General features: G+C 44.6%; 1 protein-coding gene across 5 annotated transcripts in view; it reads left to right on the top strand.

The window, feature by feature from the left end:
• The first annotated feature begins 5,593 nt into the window (after positions 1-5,593).
• The window catches only part of SGF29 (SAGA complex associated factor 29), a 33,511-nt gene continuing 18,591 nt past the window's right edge, over positions 5,594-20,513 (top strand). Inside the window, exons 1-2 of one of the 5 annotated variants that reach the window (XM_059692383.1) lie at positions 5,594-5,787; positions 6,208-6,391. The gene's annotated coding sequence lies outside the window, so the exon portion shown is untranslated. Of the gene's footprint in view, positions 5,788-6,004; positions 6,089-6,177; positions 6,392-11,074; positions 11,098-20,513 lie in introns of those variants that run through there. The other 4 variants (XM_059692382.1, XM_059692381.1, XM_059692384.1 and 1 more) reach the window with 4 other exon arrangements.

Below are 20,513 nucleotides of genomic sequence, written 5' to 3'. Positions count from 1 at the left end.
GGCATGTACCTCGGTTGCAGGCTCCTCCCCCGCCTGTGTCAGGGCACGTGCAGGAGGCAACCAATAGATGGGTCTCTCACACATCGCTGTTTCTCCCCCTCCCACTCTGGTGAGGATTTAAAAAAAAAAAAAGAATAGGCCAGGAAGCCCCAGATGTCTTTGCTGGGCCGTGGCCCTCACAGGAAGGAACTGTGCTGCCCGGCAAAGGGAGTTCTGGTCAGCTCCACATATGACTCAGCAGACTCCTGGTTTATACCTTGGTCCAGCGGTTCTCAACCTGTGGGTCACGACCCCTTTGAGGGTCAAACAACCCTTTCACAGGGGTCGCCTAAGACCATCGGAAAACACATATATAATTACATATTGTTTTTGTGATTAATCACTGTGCTTTAATTTGTAACAATGAAATTGGGGGTCACCACAACATGAGGAACTGTATTAAAGGGTCGCAGCATTAGGAAGGTTGAGAACCACTGCCTTGGTCTCTTGTGAGTTGCATCCTGAGAGACTGCTGACAAAATGGAATTTCTGGTCCTGCCGAACTGCAAACCAAATTCTATAGCAGTCACCTGACCAAGATGCTGCCCCCTCAATAGCCCTCCTGGGGCAGAGATTACTTCCTCATTTACTCTTCCATCTAAGAAATATTTATATTATTCGCCAGGCACTCGGCTAAGTACTAAAGATACAATGATGCACATAAACAGATATGAGCCTAGCCTTCATGCAGTTTGTAATGTAGGGGATGAGGGGTAGGACAGACATGAATCAAATTATGTCACAAATGTAAAATAATTGTGACAATTGCAGGAAATCCACACTTGCTTTGAGTGACTATAACAGAGGGGTTTGGCCTAGTCAGGGAGATCTGAAGGTGAGAAGGACATATGGAGGGAAAGGGGCGGGAAATGTGCTCCAGGCAGCCTTTGCGGAGGCCATGTAGGGGGACATGGCAGGTGTGAGACCCGAAGAAGACTGAGGAGGCTTGGAACGGATTGGAAGAGGAGGGGTTGGAGCAGGAGACAGGGGTGCCAGAACATGAACACACTCCATTTTAAGAAGATTTCTCTAGCCAGAATGGATGAGGAGAGAAAATGTAAGAGGCTATTATTCAGACCTATTAGTGGATATACATCCCCCCAAATAACCACACAGGCCCCAAATGCATGAGGTGTTCACTGTGGCAGGTCCATCACCCTAAATCTGAATGACTAAAATGTGGATGTCCACTAGGAAATACGGCACAGTTGTTCTAAGTAACAATCTAAGTATATACATAGCAATAAGAACAGGTCTTAAAAGCATAGCGCTGAGTAGAAAGAGTAAGAAATAGAGTGAGGTTTATAGCACAATACCATTTAGGTAAGTTAAAAATACACTCACACTAAACACCACACATGTTTTCCAAAGACACTCCCATACACCATTGGGGAAGGTGACAGGAGTGGAGAAAAGAGATAAAAGGCTGTAAATACATAAAACAGGAGAGAGGCCTTGCAGAGCCCTGATGATAGTGTGCTACAGTGAGAAATGAGTAATTCAAACTCTGCATCCAGGATTTTAAAAAATAAGGAGCTTTCACAGTTGTTCAGGACAGCATGGAGGCACCTTGGACTAGGGTGGATGTGGTGGAGATGAAAAGTAGATTGACTATGTTATACCAATGAATGCATGTAACGCATTTCAACAGTGCCTGATACAGAGGAGGTGCCCAACAAATGCGAACTGTTCTTTTTTTTTTTTTTTTTATAGTTAATCTTTTATTTTTTTTTATTTTTTTTATTTTATTTTTATTTTTTTAATTAAATCTTTATTGTTCAGATTATTACATTTGTTCCTTTTTTTCCCCCCCCCCATAACTCCCCTCCTCCCAGTTCCCGCCCCACCCTCCGCCCTCACTCCCCACCCACTGTCCTCATCCATAGGTGCACGATTTTTGTCCAGTCTCTTCCCACATCTCCCACACCCCTTCCCCCCCCAAGAATAGTCAGTCCATTCCCTTTCTATGTCCCTGATTCTATTATAATCAACAGTTCATTCTGTTCATCAGATTATTTATTCACTTGATTCTTAGATTCACTTGTTGATAGATGCATATTTGTTGTTCATAATTTGTATCTTTACCTTTTTCTTCCTCTTCCTCTTCTTAAAGGATACCTTTCAGCATTTCATATAATCCTGGTTTGGTGGTGATGAACTCCTTTAGCTTTTCCTTATCTGTGAAGCTCTTTATCTGACCTTCAATTCTGAATGATAGCTTTGCTGGATAAAGTAATCTTGGTTGTAGGTTCTTGGTATTCATCACTTTGAATATTTCTTGCCACTCCCTTCTGGCCTGCAAAGTTTCTGTTGAGAAATCAGCTGACAGTCGTATGGGTATTCCCTTGTAGGTAACTGAGTTTCTTTCTCTTGCTGTTTTTAAGATTCTCTCTTTATCTTTTGCTCTTGGCATTTTAATTATGATGTGTCTTGGTGTGGTCCTCTTTGGATTCCTTTTGTTTGGGGTTCTCCGAGCTTCTTGGACCTGTAAGTCCATTTCTTTCACCAGGTGGGGGAAGTTTTCTGTCATTATTTCTTCAAATAGGTTTTCAATATTTTGCTCTCTCTCATCTTCTGGCACCCCTATAATTCTGATGTTGGTACGCTTGAAGCTGTCCCAGAGGCTCCTTACACTATCCTCGCATTTTTGGATTCTTTTTTCATTTTGCTTTTCCGGTTGGATGTTTTTTGCTTCCTCGCATTTCAAATCATTGACTTGATTCTTGCGCTCCTCTGGTCTGCTGTCGGGCGTCTGTATAATATTCGTTATTTCAGTCTGTGTGTGCTTAATTTCTAGTTGGTTCCCCAATATAAGATCGAGGGTCTTATTATTTTTCGTGTAGATCTCATTAAGTTTATCGGCAGCTTCTAAACAGTTCTTGAGAGACCTTAAAAGTGTGGTTCTGAACTCTATTTCTTCCATTGACAATTTTGTCCTGTTTCTTTGTCTCCGCATTTTGTTATGCTTCCTTGGTGCACCCCCTAGTGGTCTTTGTTCGCAGTCTTATAGATAAATCTTGATTGTTGTAGCTAATTCCAGGGAGGGTTTGACCTCCAGGCCAAGTGGCTATGAGAATCAGCTGTGTCAGCAGTGAGAGAACTTCTGTCCTCTAGGGAGGTGCTAATCTAGCCTTTGCCTGAGGCTATCTGGCAAATGCCTCTGTGCAGGGCTTGGGCAGGGCGGGTCGCACAGGATCAACAGGGTGGGCCGGAGAGAGCAGTTATGGCGGCTCTCAGTCCTGTCCCAAGGGGCTCTGCCTCTCTGAGTCCCAGCACCCGCTGCAAAGCTCGGAGAGAAAGCTGCACTCGCTCTGACCGAAGCCAGACAGTCCCGCTTCTCCCGTTTGAGTCTGGGTCCCTAAAGACTCGCCTGGATCTGGTGCTCAGAGTCTGCGACTCCCTCCCGATTGAAAACAACAGCCGCGCCCTCTGCCGCCAGCCCGCTCCTCGCACTCCGCACCTCAGAATTTGACTTCAGCACTGCGCCTCCTCTGAGTGTCCGTATGCGTTTCTCTTTCCTCCTAGTTGTAGGACTTCCACTCAGCCAGCGTTCCTGTGGTTCTGGGTGATGTCCCTTCCGTTTTTTGGTTTCACTTTTGAAGTAGTTGTTCAAAGCAGCAAACTCCGGCGTTAACCTATGCCGCCATCTTGGTTCTCCTCCTATAGTTAATCTCATGTTCTTATTTTTATATTGCAGACACTTAGTGATGGATCGAATATGTAAGGAAAGGGAGAGGGTGGTGTCAAGGAGAACTTCCAGGTGCTGGATCGGGCTATTGTTGCCAAGTGGGAGGTGAATAAATGAAGTGAGGACCCACAATTCTTTTTGAGGGATGTGGATAGGAAGGGGAAGACAGAGTTATCCCTTACATGTGGACGACACTCTAAAAAAACACTTTTTAAAAATTAATCAAGCCCAGCCGGTGTGGCCCAGTGGTTGAGTCTTGACCCATGAACCAAGAAGTCCCCGGTTTGATTGCTGGTCAGGGCACATGCCTGGGTTTCGGGCTCAATCCCCAGTGTGGGGCATGTGGGAGGCAGCCAATCGATGTTCCTCTCTCATCGATGTTTCTATCTATCCCTGTCCCTGCCTCTCTCTATAAAGTCAATTTTTAAAACATATTTTAAAAAATAAAATAAATAAAAGACGTTATATCTTTTTAAAAAGTAATCAAGTAGCCGAAACCGGTTTGGCTCAGTGGATAGAGCGTCGGCCTGTGGACTTAACGGTCCCAGGTTCGATTCCGGTCAGGGGCATGTACCTGGGTTGCGGGCACATCCCCGATGGGAGATGTGCAGGAGGCAGCTGATCGATGTTTCTCTCTCATCGATGTTTCTAACTCTCTCTCTCTCTCTCCCTTCCTCTCTGTAAAAAACCAATAAAATATATTTTAAAAAGTAATCAAGTAAAACCGGTTTGTTGTAGAAACATCGTAAGAGATAAATTCAAACAAATTACTGAGTCCCAAATATCTCTGTGGAGCAACTAAGGTCCATATTTGACGTGCAGGAGAAATGGCTCCTGAGACCTTTACAAATGCAAACTTTGTGAAATCCCTGCTGGCATAAGTCTCTACAATGCAGGATATAGGGCTGAGACTGGGTAAAAAAGGTCAAGTCATCCATTGAGATAGACACCACAGGGAAAAATATAAAAAGCTGGTGGATGAAAATGATGCATGAAGTTTTGGGCAGAAACAGTTTGTGTTGAAGTCTGAGATTCTTCTAATGAATACAAAAATATTGAGGGCCTATTACAGCCGTGGGCAAACTACGGCCCTCGGGCTGGATCCGGCCCGTTTGAAATTAAAAAAAAAAAAAAAAAAAAGACTGTACCCTTTTATGTAATGATGTTTACTTTGAATTTATATTAGTTCACACAAACACTCCATCCATGCTTTTGTTCCGGCCCTCCGGTCCAGTTTAAGAACCCATTGTGGCCCTCGAGTCAAAAAGTTTGCCCACCCCTGGCCTATTATGTGCCAGACACTGTACTGGATGCTGGGAATACATAGATGAACAAAACCAAAGATCCTCACCTCACTGAGTTGGCCAGAGTACCAAATATTCAAACAGATAAATATGTAATAAACTTTGGTAGGGGTTATGTAAGAAATTATAAAATACTAGCATGTAAACCATTACAGGTAAATGTTTGCTCACATCCTTAATATGTTCCTGCGAAGATTCCCTAAAGACTCAATATCTGTGTCTACAGACTTGCTTGTTTTTAGTTGTAAGACACCACTGCACTCGGACCAGCCAAACTTGCTTGTTTTTAAAATTATTTTTTTTAAATTAGACTTTTTTGTCCTCAGCAACATTGAGGCAGAAAACAAGAGTTCTCATATACCCACTGCTCCCCCTCAACAATTTTCTTTTTTAATGTTTTTTATTTTTAATTATTCTTTTACAGAGGCTTTGGAGAATGGGAAAGGATGCTGAAAACACGCAAGGACCCCAGTTTGTTAAAATGAGGTTGAGCGGAAGAGTCGGGAATGGGTAAATAAAAACTACATTTCCCAAGGGGCAGCGCGGCACGTCACATAAAATTGACGGCGCATGCGTAAAGGGGTCCTCCGCGTTGCGACTCGGCTCTTAAAAGGGTAAAAGAGTGGTTCTCCAGGTGCCGCGAATCTTCGAACGCAAGCGAGTTACTACCTACAGACTTTGAAGAGCATTCGAGGGACGCGCCTACACCCGCCCTCGCAGTTTCCAGCGCGCCGTGCTTGTCCCGCCCGTGGACCGGTAGGTGGGGCTGGGACCCGATCTGAGAACCGGGGAGAGTGGCGGGAACGTAGGGCTGGGGTCCTCCCACTGCCTCCCCATTTCCCGGCCTCGCCGAGGCCGCTCCCGAGAGGCCGTGCGCACGCGCCTGGTGTCCCTGAGGAGGCGGGGCTCGGGAGGGGGAGGGGCCCCCGCGCGGGTCCTTGGGGTCTGCGCGTGCGCAGCAGGTCCCGCGAAGATGGGACGCCGCAGTGGGCGGAGTTTGGTGCGGAGGCCGCAAAGATGGGGTCCTCCGCCCAGGGGCGAGTAGGCGAGTGCTGAGGTGGGCTCCGAGCTCGGGCGGTTTGATTATATTCTCAAGACGCGCCCCTCCTAACAAAACAACCTCCTCCCCCCACCATATACCTCCAGTTGCCTTCCCTCAACTGCCGCCGTTTGCAGCCACAACTTCAGTCTTGACTCACTAGCAGCGCCCCCGTCAGGCCCGGTCCGCTCCGCTGAAACCGCTCTTTCCCGAGGCCACCAGCCATCCAGAGGCCCCGGGCCAAGCGCGCTGGGTCTCAGCCCCCGCGCAGTAGTTGATGCAGCTGATCACCGCCCCCTCGTGAAACACCTTCTGCATTTGGTGAGGGGGACGTTCTCGGCCTTGGCCTCCCTGGCCTCGGCGCTCTGGCCTCCTGCTGATGCTCACCCTCTTGCTGTAATGTTTGCCTACGGCCTCCTCCTAATCTCTCCCCTGCTTTCACTTCCGAGCAGTTACCCGTTTTCGAGGCTTTAAATATAAATGCCACCTGTTGTGACAACTCTCAGGTGTCTGTCTCCAAACCCAGTGCTCCACCCTAGACTCCAGGTTTTTCTTCAGCTCTCACGGGCACCTCTTAAATATCTGAAATTTTGGGTTTTGCCCTTCACCTTCCCCCTCGTCTTCCCTTTCTTCCGGTTCCCCAGGCCAAACACCTTGAGTTATATTCTTGGTGTCTTTTGCATCTCCTCTCTCCTCCTCCATCAACCTGCCAGCACATAGTTATCCTTGAGGCTTTGAAAGTTCACGACTGGGTATTGGATGGTAGATAGTCTCTTTGGCACTTGGTTGGTTCTTTCTGCCTGAAAATTTGTGTTTTCAGTTCTCTGATATTCTCTGTCATTATTGAGATTTATCTACATAACTGTACTCTGTTGTAGATGTCCTTTTTAGAACATTTATTTCACCTACAGAGACGTATATGGAACTATTTGTTGAATGTCTGTGCTTCTTTCTGGACTGTTTGTCTCTCTCACTGTTTTATAGCCCACAGGCCTGGCACAGAGTAGGTGCTTGATAAATATTGGTAAATGAATCCTATATAATAAAGGGCTAATATGCAAATCGACCAAACGGGCTATGATGCACACTGACCACCAGGGGGCTCAATGCAGGAGCTTCCCCCGGGTGGTCAGTGCACTCCCACAGGAGGAGCACCGCTCAGCCAGAAGCCCTGAGCTGGGCTCACAGCTGGCGAGAGCAGTGGTGGTGACGGGAGCCTCTCCCGCCTCCATGGCAGCATAAGGATGTCCGACTGCCGGCTTAGGCCCACTCCAGTCGGACATCCCCCGAAGGTTCGCAGTCCCGGCTGAGGGACCCTCCACTCCCGAGTGCACAAATTTTGTGCACCGGGCCTCTAGTGAATTTATAAAAGGGAAGTACCTCGTCTCCATAGGTGGGAAGTAGACAATCCCTCTTAGAGTATGTTGGTAGCAACTACTATTTTCTGCAGTCGGGAAGAAGATCCTGAATAGCCCAGCTTCAGAATTGCTGCTGCTTATTACTTGAAAGACTGTTTTAAGAGGTCGCCAGGATTCAGTTCAGCAATCTGTTTCTGAGGACTTAGTAGCTGCCAGACCCTGTGTTTGTTGCTGGGAATAGAAAGTGAACAAAATTGCATCCCATTCTGCTGAGAGCTCATGGTTTGGCAGGAGAGACAAGTAAGTGAAATGGTTAGTCTTTCCGTGTATGTGTGACAATAACAAGAATGAAAGTTTGCGTGTGGTGCTTGGACGTTTGATTGCGCTTGGTGTTGGGGCATACGAGAGGGGCCTGGGGCAGCCAGATCCCCCTGCCAGTCATTTCTGGCTGTGAGCCGCTTTGTTCTTCACCCCAGTGCGCCATACAAATATTACCATGTTCTCTGTGCGCCGTGGTGTGGAAAGGGTTGGTCAGTACTGCTGTAAACTGTTAACGTTGCTGCCTTTTGATTTGAACCCTGAAGGATGAGTACATTTTCGAGATCCAGCGGCGAAGAAGGGGAAGAATTAAGGGCATTTCAGGAAGCATAACCGTCCGGGCAGGCGTAACGGAAGTATGGAAGTCTGTGCTTGCTGGGGGTGGGGGCGCTGGAATTGTTTGATGTGGGTATTGTAGGGTAGGGTCACTAGGACAGGTAGATCTGATTGAGAAGTGCTGTCCAGGATACGAAGCAATGTCTTGGAAGTGTTTAATAAACCACAGTGTCCACTTAATAAACACCTGGCCCAACCACAAGGCACCCTGTTCTCAGTGGGTGGGTCCATCGCAGTCCAGAGTTTTTAGTGACCAACTTTCTGGAGCTAGAAGCAGAGACATAGTAAGTGACAAGCCATTTTTTTTCTTTTTCTTTTCCTTTTTCTTTTTCTCTTTCTTATTTCTAAATTTGTATACAAAGGTTTTTTGTTGTTGTTGTTTTTTTACAGAGAGGAAGAGAGAGGGATAGAGTGTTAGAAACATCGATGAGAGAGAAACATCGATCAGCTGCCTCCTGCACACCTCCTACTGGGGATGTGCCCGCAACCAAGGTACATGCCCTTGACCGGAATTGAACCTGGGACCTTTCAGTCCACAGGCTGACGCTCTATCCACTGAGCCGAACTGGCTAGGGCTGTATACAAAGGTTTTAAAAGTGTGTCTCATTTAGATTTTTTTAAAAATATATTTTATTGATTTTTTTACAGAGAGGAAGGGAGAGGGATAGAGAGTTAGAAACATCGATGAGAGAGAAACATCGATCAGCTGCCTCCTGCACACCTCCCATGGGGATGTGCCCGCAACTAAGGTACATGCCCTTGACCGGAATCGAATCCGGGACCCTTCAGTCCACAGGCCGACACTCTATCCACTGAGCCAAACCTGTTAGGGCTCATTTAGATTTTTGATGAATTGTCTGCATTGGAAAAACATATTTAATTTCGGTCACTTCAGGATTTGTGGTCACTATATCCCTGGAGTGGAAGGTAGTTTGGTGAGTTGGGTGTTGATGATAATAAGGGCTGTTTGAGCCCATAAGGCTTAGGTTTAGAGTCAGACAAATCTGGGTTTAAATCCCACTTCTGGCGCTTCCTACTTGCATGACCTGGATAAAGTCACTTACATCTCCACAGTACTTAATGAATAGTACTTTCTTTGCAGGATTGTTAGGAGGGTTAAATAGGATAATCTACATAAACATGCTTAGCACATGGTAGGTACTCAATAAGGAATAGCTGTTATTAATTTTCTACTGGTTTTTTTTTCAGATGCCACAGTAAATTACCATCAGTGTAATCATAATAATCGAACAGATGATTGGTAGTTTACAGTGGCAGCTGCTTCTGTTTCCATGATCTCTTTTGCTATTGAATATGTGAAGTTGTGACAAAACAGAATTGGAAGGAAAAGCATAGATTTTAGAGTTCTCAGCCTTGGAATCCCAGCTTAATAACCAGTATTTCCTGACTGAGTGACCTAGTATAACTTAACCTATCTGAACTTCAGTTTCCCTAGATCAGTGGTTCTCAACCTTCTGGCCCTTTAAATACAGTTCCTCATGTTGTGACCCAACCATAAAATTATTTTCGTTGCTACTTCATAACTGTAATTTTGCTACTGTTATGAATCATAATGTAAATATCTGATATGCAGGATGGTCTTAGGCGACCCCTGTGAAAGGGTCGTTCAACCGCCAAAGGGGTCGAGACCCACAGGTTGAGAACCGCTGCCCTGGAGAGAAAGAGGGTGTGCTATAGGATTGCTGTAAGGTTTAAATGAGAATCACCTGTGTAAGCTCCATTACAGATGGTCCAAAGTGGAGGAATGTTATTCTCTCCTTAACTTTAAAAAAAGCCGATTAATGAATGCAAATTCTTATTGATGGTGGCTGGGTTGAGGGTATGGGGTCTGAGGGTAGTGTTTTAGATACCTTTCTTCCCTTTGATTCAGAACAAAGCTTGTATTGTCTTACGCCCTATGGGATTAATTTTAGAGTGGTTTACGTATAGGATGTTTGGATTTGTATGAGGCCTTGACTGCTGGTTGAGGGCCAGAGTGTTGTTTTATGCTGGATGTTTAGCAGTTATATGCTTCCTTCCTGCAACCTTTGTACCTAAGTGTTACCAAGTCTTAGGTACACTTAGTGTGGTCAAACTTCTCAGTTGCAGGTAAGAAAAAGCTAACCCAAACACTAGCCCAGGGGGAAAAGGGTATAGGATTGCTATAAGGTTTAAATGAGAATCACTTGTGTAAGCTCCATTAAGCTTATTGACTCTTTTTTTTTTAATATATATTTTATTGATTTTTTTACAGACAGAAAGGGAGAGGGATAGAGAGTTTAAAACATCGATGAGAGAGAAACATCGATCAGCTGCCTCCTGCACACCTCCTACTGGGGATGTGCCTGCAACCAAGGTACATGCCCTTGACCGGAATCAAACCTGGGACCTTTGAGTTCACAGGCCGACGCTCTATCCACTGAGCCAAACTGGTCAGGGCAAGCTTATTGACTCTTAACTGAAGAGGCCTGGGTGTACCAGCTTCAGGCACAGCTAGATCCAGACAACTAAACTATGTCACCAGTGTTTTCTGTCTCCGCTCTGCTTTCCTCCATGTTGGTTTCTCTCTCAGGCAGGCAAAAGCCTCATCAGTTCCAGGCATCCCTGCTACTCTCTTAACCAACAACTGAAAGGCAGTAAGTATCTCCTTGCACATAGCTCCAGCAAAAGATCTGAAATTGATTTTTGTCCAGACTTGGGTCACAGCTTTCTTCCTGAACCAGTCATGGTGGTCAGGGAGAATGTCTTATTTTCGTTGGCCCAGGCAGGATTCTCATCCTTGGAGCCAAGGTGAGAGAGAGAGTTTCCCAAAGGAAATTATAGAAAAGGTCCCAGGCAAGACACTCAGAGGTTGCTACTGTGATGGTATTAGGCCAGCTTTCTTGCAAATAATGAAATCACACTCTTCACAAGATATTGGAAGAAGAAGAAAACCTATTTGAAGGTCCTGGGGAGTAATCAGAAGCAGGCAGTAACTGGACAGGAGTTGGTACCCAGAAGAAAGGAATGACACTGGTGAGTTTCCTATTTGTTTGTCGTCGTATTTAATGCCTTGTGGGCATCATGATAAAAGTGCATCTTGGGAAGAAGATAGCCAAGAGAAGGAGTTCCAAATCTTTATATAAAAATAGTTTTTTGAGCCCTGGCTGGTGCAGTTCACTTGGTTGAGCATTGTGCTGTGCAGTGACAGGTCACCAGTTCGATTCCTGGTCAGAGCACAAGCCCAGATTGCAGGTTCAGTCCCCAGTTGGGGTGTGGTGCGTACAGAAAGCACTGATCAATGTTTCTCTCTCACATCAATGTGTTGTTGTTGTTGTTTTTCTCTCTCTCCCTCTCCCTCTTTCTATAAAATCAATTTAAAAAAATATTTTAAAAAGTAGTGTTTTGGGGTGGTAAATACACAATACAGTGTACAGATAATGTGTTGTAGAATGTGCACCTGAAACCTGTATAATCTTGTTGACCAGTGTCACCCCAGTAAATTCAGAAAAAAGTAAAAACAAAACGACGACAAAAAGTAGTTTTACCCAAGTGTCCATCAGCTGATGAATAGATGAACATCATGTTGTACACTTTAAATATATACAATTTTATTTACCAATTCTACCTCAATAAAGCCTGGGGGTGCAGCAGAGCCTCCCCATCCAGGAAAAAAAAAAGACTTGCCAGTCTCATGGTTCAAGAACAGTGATAAGATCACCTGGAACCCTGGACTCTGCTAGCAGCAGCCGGGAGCTGCGTGGCCTCCGACAGGTGCACATAAGGTCAGGTGTAGTTCCAGTCCCGGTACCTCGTTCCTGCTTGCTCTGCACCAGTAGGCGTGGCATTCTCATCGTAGTGAGCCTCTGCTTAGAGTGTGTTTTGTGAGAAAATCCAAGTTCATAACTGACCAGATCTGGAGGTAGCAGTAGTTTGTTGTAAAATCATAAACGAGGTGGTTCACCTAGGCAAGGCCCTTCCCAGCAGGCCCAGTGACCCTCCGGAGTCCTGTGCTCCTCTCAGGACTTCCAAATTCTCTCCCGTGGGTAGAAATGAGGTGACATGGAAGCATTTTAAGTCACAAGTCACCGTTTATATGTGTGCGGAGGCGGATGATTGGTGGAGGGCCTGCGTGTTGGAGGGGCCTCCTTTCCCACGGCTGCCTGCTGGTTGTAGGTTAGGCCCTGCCTGGTTTGGTGTATGACCTCCTTCCCCTCCAGACCACGTGGTCAGCTTTTTCATCTTGGTTTGCTGAACATTTCAGCCTCATCTCGTGTGTCTGTCTCAGCAACCACCATTTATAAAAGGTTTTAAGAAATACACACTTTTCGCCCTAACAGGTTTGGCTCAGTGGATGGAGCATCTGCCTGTGGACTGAAAGGTCCCAGGTTCGTTTCCGGTCAAGGACATGTACCTTGGTTGCGGGCACATCCCCAGTAGGAGGTGTGCAGGAGGCAACTGGTCAATGTTTCTCTCTCATCGATGTTTCTTTTTTTTTCTGTTTTTTTTTTAATATATTTTATTGTTTGTTTTTTTTTAATTGCTTAAAGTATTACAAAGAGTATTACATATGTCTCCTTTTTTTCCCCCCGCCCTTGACAATCCCCTGGCCTCCCCTACCCCCCAGTGTCTTATGTCCATTGGTTATGCTTATTTGCATGCATATAAGTCCTTCGGTTGATCTCTTACCCGCCCCCCTCCTGCCCTCCCACCCTCCCCAGCCTTCCTGCTGTAGTTTGACAGTCTGTTCGAGGCACCTCTGCTTCTGTATCTATTTTTGTTCATAAGTTTATAATGGTCTTTATTATCCAGAAATGAGTGACATCATGTGGTATTTTTCCTTCATTGACTGGCTTATTTCACTTAGCATAATGCTCTCCAGTTCCATCCATGCTGTTGCAAATGGTAAGAGTTCCTTCTTTTTTATAGCAGCATAGTATTCCATCATGTAGATGTACCACAGTTTTCTAATCCATTCATCTACAGATGGGCACTTAGGCTGTTTCCAGATCTTAGCTATGGTGAATTGTGCTGCTATGAACATAGGGGTGCATATATCCTTTCTGATTGGTGTTTCTGGTTTCCTGGGATATATTCCTAGAAGTGGGATCACAGGGTCAAATGGGAGTTCCATTTGTAGTTTTTTGAGGAAACTCCATACTGTCTTCCATAGTGGCTGCACCAGTCTGCATTCCCACCAGCAGTGCACAAGTGTTCCTTTTTCTCCACATCCTCTCCAGCACTTGCCGTTTGTTGATTTGTTGATGATAGCCATTCTGACAGGTGTGAGATGGTACCTCATTGTTGTTTTGATTTGCATCTCTCGGGTGATTAGTGACTTTGAGCATGTTTTCATATGTCTCTTGGCTTTCTGAATGTCCTCTTTTGAAAGGTGTCTATTTAGATCCTTTGCCCATTTTTTTATTGGATTGTTTATCTTCCTTTTGTTAAGTTGTATGAGTTCCCTATAAATTTTGGAGATTAGGCCCTAATCAGATATGACATTGGCAAATATGTTTTCCCACGCAGTGGATTTTCTTGTTGTTTTGTTGATGGTTTCTTTTGCTGTGCAGAAGCTTTTTATTTTGATGTAGTCCCATTTGTTTATTTTCTCTTTAGTTTCCAATGCCCTAGGAGCTGTATCAGTGAAGAAATTGCTTCGGCATATGTCTGAGATTTTGTTGCCTTTGGATTCTTCTAGTATTTGTATGGTTTCCCGTCGTATATTTAAGTCCTTTATCCATTTTGAGTTTATTTTTGTGTATGGTGTAAGTTGGTGGTCTAGTTTCATTTTCTTGCATGTATCTGTCCAATTTTCCCAACACCATTTATTGAAGAGACTATCTTGACTCCATTGTATGTTCTTGCCTCCTTTGTCAAATATTAATTGAGCGTATTGGTTGGGAATGATTTCTGGGCTCTCTATTCTATTCCATTGATCTATATGTCTGTTCTTGTGCCAGTACCAGGCAGTTTTGAGAACAGTGGCTTTGTAATACAGCTTGATATCTGGTATTGAGATCCCACCTACTTTGTTCTTTCTCAGGATTGCTGCAGCTATTCGGGGTCGTTTTTTATTCCAGATGAATTTTTGGAGAGTACGTTCTAGGTCTGTGAAATATGCCATTGGTATTTTAATGGGAAGTGTATTGAATTTATAGATTGCTTTGGGTAGTATGGACATTTTAATGATGTTGATTCTACCAATCCAAGAACATGGTATGTTCTTCTATCTGTTTATGTCTTCCTCTATCTCTTTTTTCAACGTCCTATAGTTTTCTGAGAAGAGGTCCTTTACCTCTTTAGTTAAGTTTATTCCTAGGTAGCTTAATTTTTTTGGTGCGATGGTAAATGGGATTGCTTTTTTAGTCTCTCTTTCTGCACATTCACTAAGGGTATATAGAAATGCCATAGATTTCTTGGCGTTAATTTTGTATCCTGCTACATTGCTGAATTCTTTTATTAAGTCTAATAGTTTATTGATGGAGTCTTTAGGGTTTTTTAAGTATAATATCATGTCATCTGCAAATAAGGACAGTTTTACTTCTTCTTTTCCAATTTGGATGCCTTTTATTTCTTCTTCTTGTCTAATTGCAATGGCTAATACTTCCAGTACTATGTTGAACAGGAGTGGTGAGAGGGGGCATCCCTGTCTTGTTCCTGTTCTTAGGGGAAATGGTGTTAGTTTTTGTCCATTGAGTATGATGTTGGCTGTGGGTTTGTCATATATGGCTTTTATTATGTTGAGGTATGATCCTTCAATTCCCACCTTGCTGAGAGTTTTTATCAAAAATGGGTGTTGGATTTTGTCAAATGCTTTTTCTGCATCAATTGATATGACTATGTGGTTTTTTTCTTTCAATTTGTTTATGTGATGTATCACGTTTATTGATTTGCGGATATTGTACCATCCTTGCATCCCTGGGATAAATCCTACTTGGTCATGGTGTATGATCTTTCTGATGTACTGCTGGATCCGATTTGCTAAGATTTTGTTGAGGATTTTGGCATGTATGTTCATGAGGGATATTGGCCTGTAATTCTCTTTCATTGTGTTGTCTTTCCCTGGTTTCGGTATTAGGGTGATGCTGGCTTCATAGAATGAGCTTGGAAGTGTTCCTTCCTCTTGGATTTTTTTGTAGTAGTCTGAGGAGGATAGGTTTTAGTTCTTCCTTGAATGTTTGTTAAAACTCCCTTGTGAAGCCGTCTGGTCCTGGGCTTTTGTTTGCTGGAAGCTTTTTGATGACTGCTTCAATTTCTTCCATAGTTATTGGCCTATTGAGATTTTTAGATTCTTCCTGATTAAGTTTTGGAATGTTGTATTTTTCTAGGAATATGTCCATTTCCTCCAGGTTGTGTAGTTTGTTGGCGTAGAGTTGTCCATAGTATTTTTTAACAATCATTTGTATTTCTGTGGGGTCTGTTGTTATTTCGCCTCTATCATTTCTGATTTTGTTGATTTGGGTCCTTTCTCTTTGCTTCTTGGTGAGCCTGGCTAGAGGTTTGTCAATCTTGTTTATCCTTTCAAAGAACCAGCTCTTTGTTTCATTGATTTTCTGTATTGTTTTTTTGGTCTCTATGTCATTTATTTCTGCTCTAATCTTTATTATCTCCTTCCTTCTGCTCACTCTGGGCTTTTCTTGGCTCTCTTTCTAATTCTTTGAGCTGTAGATTTAGATGATTTACTACCATTTTTTCTTGTTTTTTGAGATAGGCCTGTAGAGCTATAAACTTCCCTCTCAGGACTGCTTTCATTGTGTCCCATAGGTTTTGGATTGTAGTGTTTTCATTGTCATTAGTTCCCAGGATGTTTTTAATTTCTTCTTTGATTTCATTGGTAACCCAATCAATATTTAATAACGTGCTCTTCAGCTTCCAAGTGTTTGAGTATTTTGAGTTGTTTTTATTGTAGTTTATTTCTAATATTATGGCCTTGTGGTCTGAGAAGATGCTTGGTATGATTTCAATCTTCGTGAATTTGGGGAGACTTTGTTTGTGACCCAATATGTGGTCTATTTTTGAAGATGTCCCATGAGCACTTGAGAAGAACGTATATTTTGTGGCTTTGGGGTGAAGTGTTCTGAAGATGTCAATTAAGTCCATCTGATCTAGTGAGTCATTTAGGATTGCTGTTTCTTTGCTGAGTTTTTGTCTAGCGGATTTATCCAGTGATGTCAGTGGTGTATTAAAGTCCCCTACTATGATTGTATTGTTGTCGATCTCTCCCCTGATATCTTCCAGGAGTTTTCTTATGTATGTGGGTGCTCCTGCATTGGGTGCGTATGTTTATCAGGGTTATATCCTCTTGTTGTATTGATCGCTTTAGTATTATGAAGTGGCCTTTCTTATCTCTTGTTATGGCCTTCACTTTGAGGTCTATTTTGTCTGATATAAGTATTGCTACCCCAGCTTTTTTTTCATTTCCATTTGCCTGAAAGATATTTTTCCATCCCTTCACTTTCAGTCTGTGTGAGTCCCTTCTAATGAGGTGGGTCTCTTGTAGACAGCAAATATATGGGTCATATTTTTTTATCCATTCAGCCACTTGATGTCTTTTGATTGGACCATTTAGTCCATTTACGTTTAAAGTTACTATTGAAAGGTACTTGTTTGTAGCCATTTCTTTTTTTTTTTTTTTTTTTTTTTTTTTTGTGGCTGCTTTCTTTCTGGGCTTTTTAGTTCTTCTTTTTACACCAGTCCCTTTAGCATTTCTTGCATTGCTGGCTTGGTGGTGATAAACTTCCTTAGCCTTTTTTTGTCTGTGAAGCTTCTTATTTCCCCTTCAATTTTGAATGATAGCCTTGCTGGATAGAGTATTCTTGGATTCAGCACTTTGCATCACTTTGTAAATTTCTGTCCATTCTTTTCTGGCCTGATGTGTTTCTGTTGAGAAATCATTTGATAATCTGATGGGGGATCCTTTGTAGGTAACTCTCTCTCTCTTGCAGCCTTTAAGATTCTGTCTTTGTCTTGTACATTTGCCATCGTTATTATGACGTGTCTTGGTGTGGGTCTTTTGGGGTTTATCTTGCCTGGGACTCTCTGTACTTGTGTAACTTTTTTCTTCCCCATATCTGGGAAGTTTTCTGACATTATTTCTTCAAATAGATTTTCTAATCCTTGCTGCTCTTCTCGTCCTTCTTGCAGCCCTATTATGCGTATGTTACTTCGTTTCATGTTGTCCCGAAGCTCCCTTAGGCTCTCCTCCTGCTTTTTAATTTTTTTCTCCAGTTGCTGTTCAGATTGAGCTTGTTTCTCTGCCTTATCTTCTAATTCACTAATTAAGTCCTCTGCTTCTTCTAGTCTGCTGTTGAAACTTTCCATGGTGTTTTTGATTGTAGCTATATCACTTTTCATTTCTTCCTGATTCTTGCATAGGTTGTTGATTTTCTCATCCATCCGGTGAATGAATTGTACAACCATTATTCTGAATTCTTTTTCTGTCATGTTGCATGCTTCAACTTCATTAATGTCCTTTCTTGGTGACTCCTCATTGTCTTTTCTCTGGGTGTTGTTTCGTCTCTTCATTCTGATTATCTCCCGATGGTTCAAACATCGAGTTTCGTGGTCCTGGGCCATGTGCAGTGGGAGCCTCCCACCACCCTAGTGTCACTGAAGAGCTCTGACACTAAGATGTGTGGTTGTTGTGGGTTGGTGGGAACCAGGCTCGCTCAGAGTCAGTGTTGTCAGCGCTCAATGTGGCCTCCTACGTGCCCTTAGAATCAGGGACCCTGCCTGCACCGTGCTGAAACAGAGACCCCCCCCCCCCCCTGAAGCGTGTTGAAAACCAGAGCCCCCTAGCGTGCGCCAGGAGTCAGAGTTCCCCAGAATCCAGTATCAGAGTCTCTGTTGCTTCGCACGACCTTGCCTTGAGAATCAGGGTCCTTGTGTGCCCTTGCACCAGGAATTGGAGTCACTGGCTCTTAGTATGAATGCACAGGAAGTCAGGATCTCAGACGCAGATGAAAAGAAACACAGTCAAGTCACTGGTGCTTGGTGCTGCCTCCTGCCCAGAGAATTGGGGTCCCTGGGCCTGTGATATGCGGGACAAATTCCCGGTGTTCGCGCGATTGCTCCCAGCCCAGGGCTCAGAAGCCGGCAGTGCGCCTAGGCTCAGTTCCTGGGGTTCGCGCGTTTGCTCCCAGCCCAGGGCTCAGAAGCTGGCAGTGCGTGTAGGATCAGTTCCAAGGTGCTTGCGCACTTCCAGGCTAAAGTTCCTGGAGCCCTGAGGCCCCGGCAAGGGGTGGGTCTGTCAGTTAGTTACTCTGGTGCTGCCCGCAAGCCTGCGGGAAGGGGGGATGGGCTCTGCTACTCACGGATCTGCCGTGGGGATTTCTGAACTTTTGGTGTCCGCAGGTCTGTAGCTGTGGTCGCAGGTCTCTGTCCCCAGTGGCTGCAGGGTCCTGGTATGCATCTGAGATCAGACTGGGTGGTGCTGAGGCCAGGATCCTAGTCTCAAGCAGCTCTGTTTCTCAAGATGGTGTGGTCGCCGTGCCTGTGCTGGCCGCCCAGGAGTGTCCGCGCAGGGAGCGGGACTCCGCCGCCTAAGACTGCCCGGTTTAGCAGCCCCTTAGAAGACCTGCAGAATCTAACTGTCCCTAGCTCATACGCACACACCACACGCGTCCACACACTCCTCTATCACTTCCTTGCGCTCTCACACTCTCTCCCTCCCTACCTTCCTGCTGGTCACCATTTTGGAAGTCCCTCATCGATGTTTCTAACTCTCTATCCCTCTCCCGTCCTCTCTGTAAAAATCAATAAAATATTTTTTTAAAAAAAAGAAATACACACTTTTCACCTTGTGTATATATGTAGTATCACTGGAGAAATAAAATACCCAAAAAACAATAGTGAATGCCTCTAGGGGTGGGAGGCATTGTACTTCTTGAGTTGTATGACTATTTTTTACTATGTACATATTTTATCTACTCAAAGATTTTTCCCCTTTAGAGAACCAGGCTTTGTGTCCAGCCACAATGAGACAGAGATGGGATGATATTGTGATGATATGATGAGAACCTAAACTGAGACAGTGGCGGGTATGGAAGAGAGGGGCTGAGTTTGAGATTAATTTCTGAGGCAAATAGAATTTGAATGCAGACTGATCACAGAGACTGGTGGCTGGAGATGAACAAGAAGGAGGAATCAATGACTCTAGGATTTCCAGAGTGGGAAGCTGGCTGGACAGGGATGGATGTCTTTAACCCACATCCGGAAGGCAGAGCAGTGCCAGACAGGAAGAGTGAGGCGTCTGAGGGGGCCTCTTGATAGAACTAATCGGGTGGCAGCTGAGTTGGAGCCTGGAGAGAGGGCAGGGCTGTAGATACTGACCTGGAAGTTTCAGAATATGGGGGTTGGAAGCCAGTGAGCATGCTCGTGCTTAGAGAATGGAAGAGGACCCCAGGGTGACCTTACACTGGGCTGGAGGAGGGCAGCAGGAAGGCTGTGGAGGTGATTAGAGAAATAGGGGAGATTGGAGGCTGGAAACCCAAAGAGCAGGGTTTGGGGAAGGAGCGTGTGGTCGGGTGTTCAGTGCAGTGGGAAGTCCCAGGAGCTGGCAGGAGATCCCCGAGGACTGAGGGAGAGCCAGGCTGTGATGGGTTGAGGAATGGATGGGAGTAGAAGGAAGGATGATGGGTTCTGTGTGCCAGCTCTGTGCTAGGTACAGAAGATAAAGTGACCCTTGTCCCCAGAGATTGGACAGGCTAGGGGAGGAGGCAAATACAAAGAGAATTTTAATATGACTTGGTAGGCACAGTGGTAGAGAGATGCTCAGGCTATTATGGGAACGCAGAGAAGGTAATTTGGCCCAGACTAGGATTAGTGGAGTAGGTGACTTGGTAGTAAGCCAGGCCTTAGAGCAGCCGTGGGCAAACTACGGCCCGCGGGCCAGATCCGGCCCATTTGAAATGAATAAAACTAAAAAAAAAAAAAAAAAAAGACCGTACCCTTTTATGTAATGATGTTTACGTTGAATTTATATTAGTTCACACAAACACTCCATCCATGCTTTTGTTCTGGCCCTCCGGTCCAGTTTAAGAACCCATTGTGGCCCTCAGTCAAAAAGTTTGCCCACCCCTGCCTTAGAGAATAAGTCACTAAATTAGAGGATTAGGGGTGGTCTGGTTGTGGGAAGGACATCCCAGATCGAAGGAACAGCATGGGTGCAGGCACGGAGGTAAGAAAGTACAGGCCTGTGTTCAAAAGAGGGACATCTCAGTATTGCTGGGTGTAAAATGTGAGGCAGACAATGATGAGAGGTGACTGACGGAGCTGGGCAGAGACAGATGGAAGCCTCTTCGTGGGCCTGCAGCCTTGCTATCTCACCTTGTTACTAGTTCTGACATTGTTTAGTGGATGTAGTGGGATAGGATTTTCTATTACAAGGTCATGTCCTCTGCAGATAGAGATAGTTTTACCTGTTCCCTTCCAATCTGGACTGTTTTATT

The sequence above is a fragment of the Myotis daubentonii genome, chromosome 4, assembly GCF_963259705.1.
Source record: "Myotis daubentonii chromosome 4, mMyoDau2.1, whole genome shotgun sequence".
Lineage (NCBI taxonomy): Eukaryota > Metazoa > Chordata > Mammalia > Chiroptera > Vespertilionidae > Myotis > Myotis daubentonii.
The sequence above is the reverse complement of the archived record's forward strand: the minus strand, read 5'-3'. Positions and strand labels throughout refer to the sequence as shown.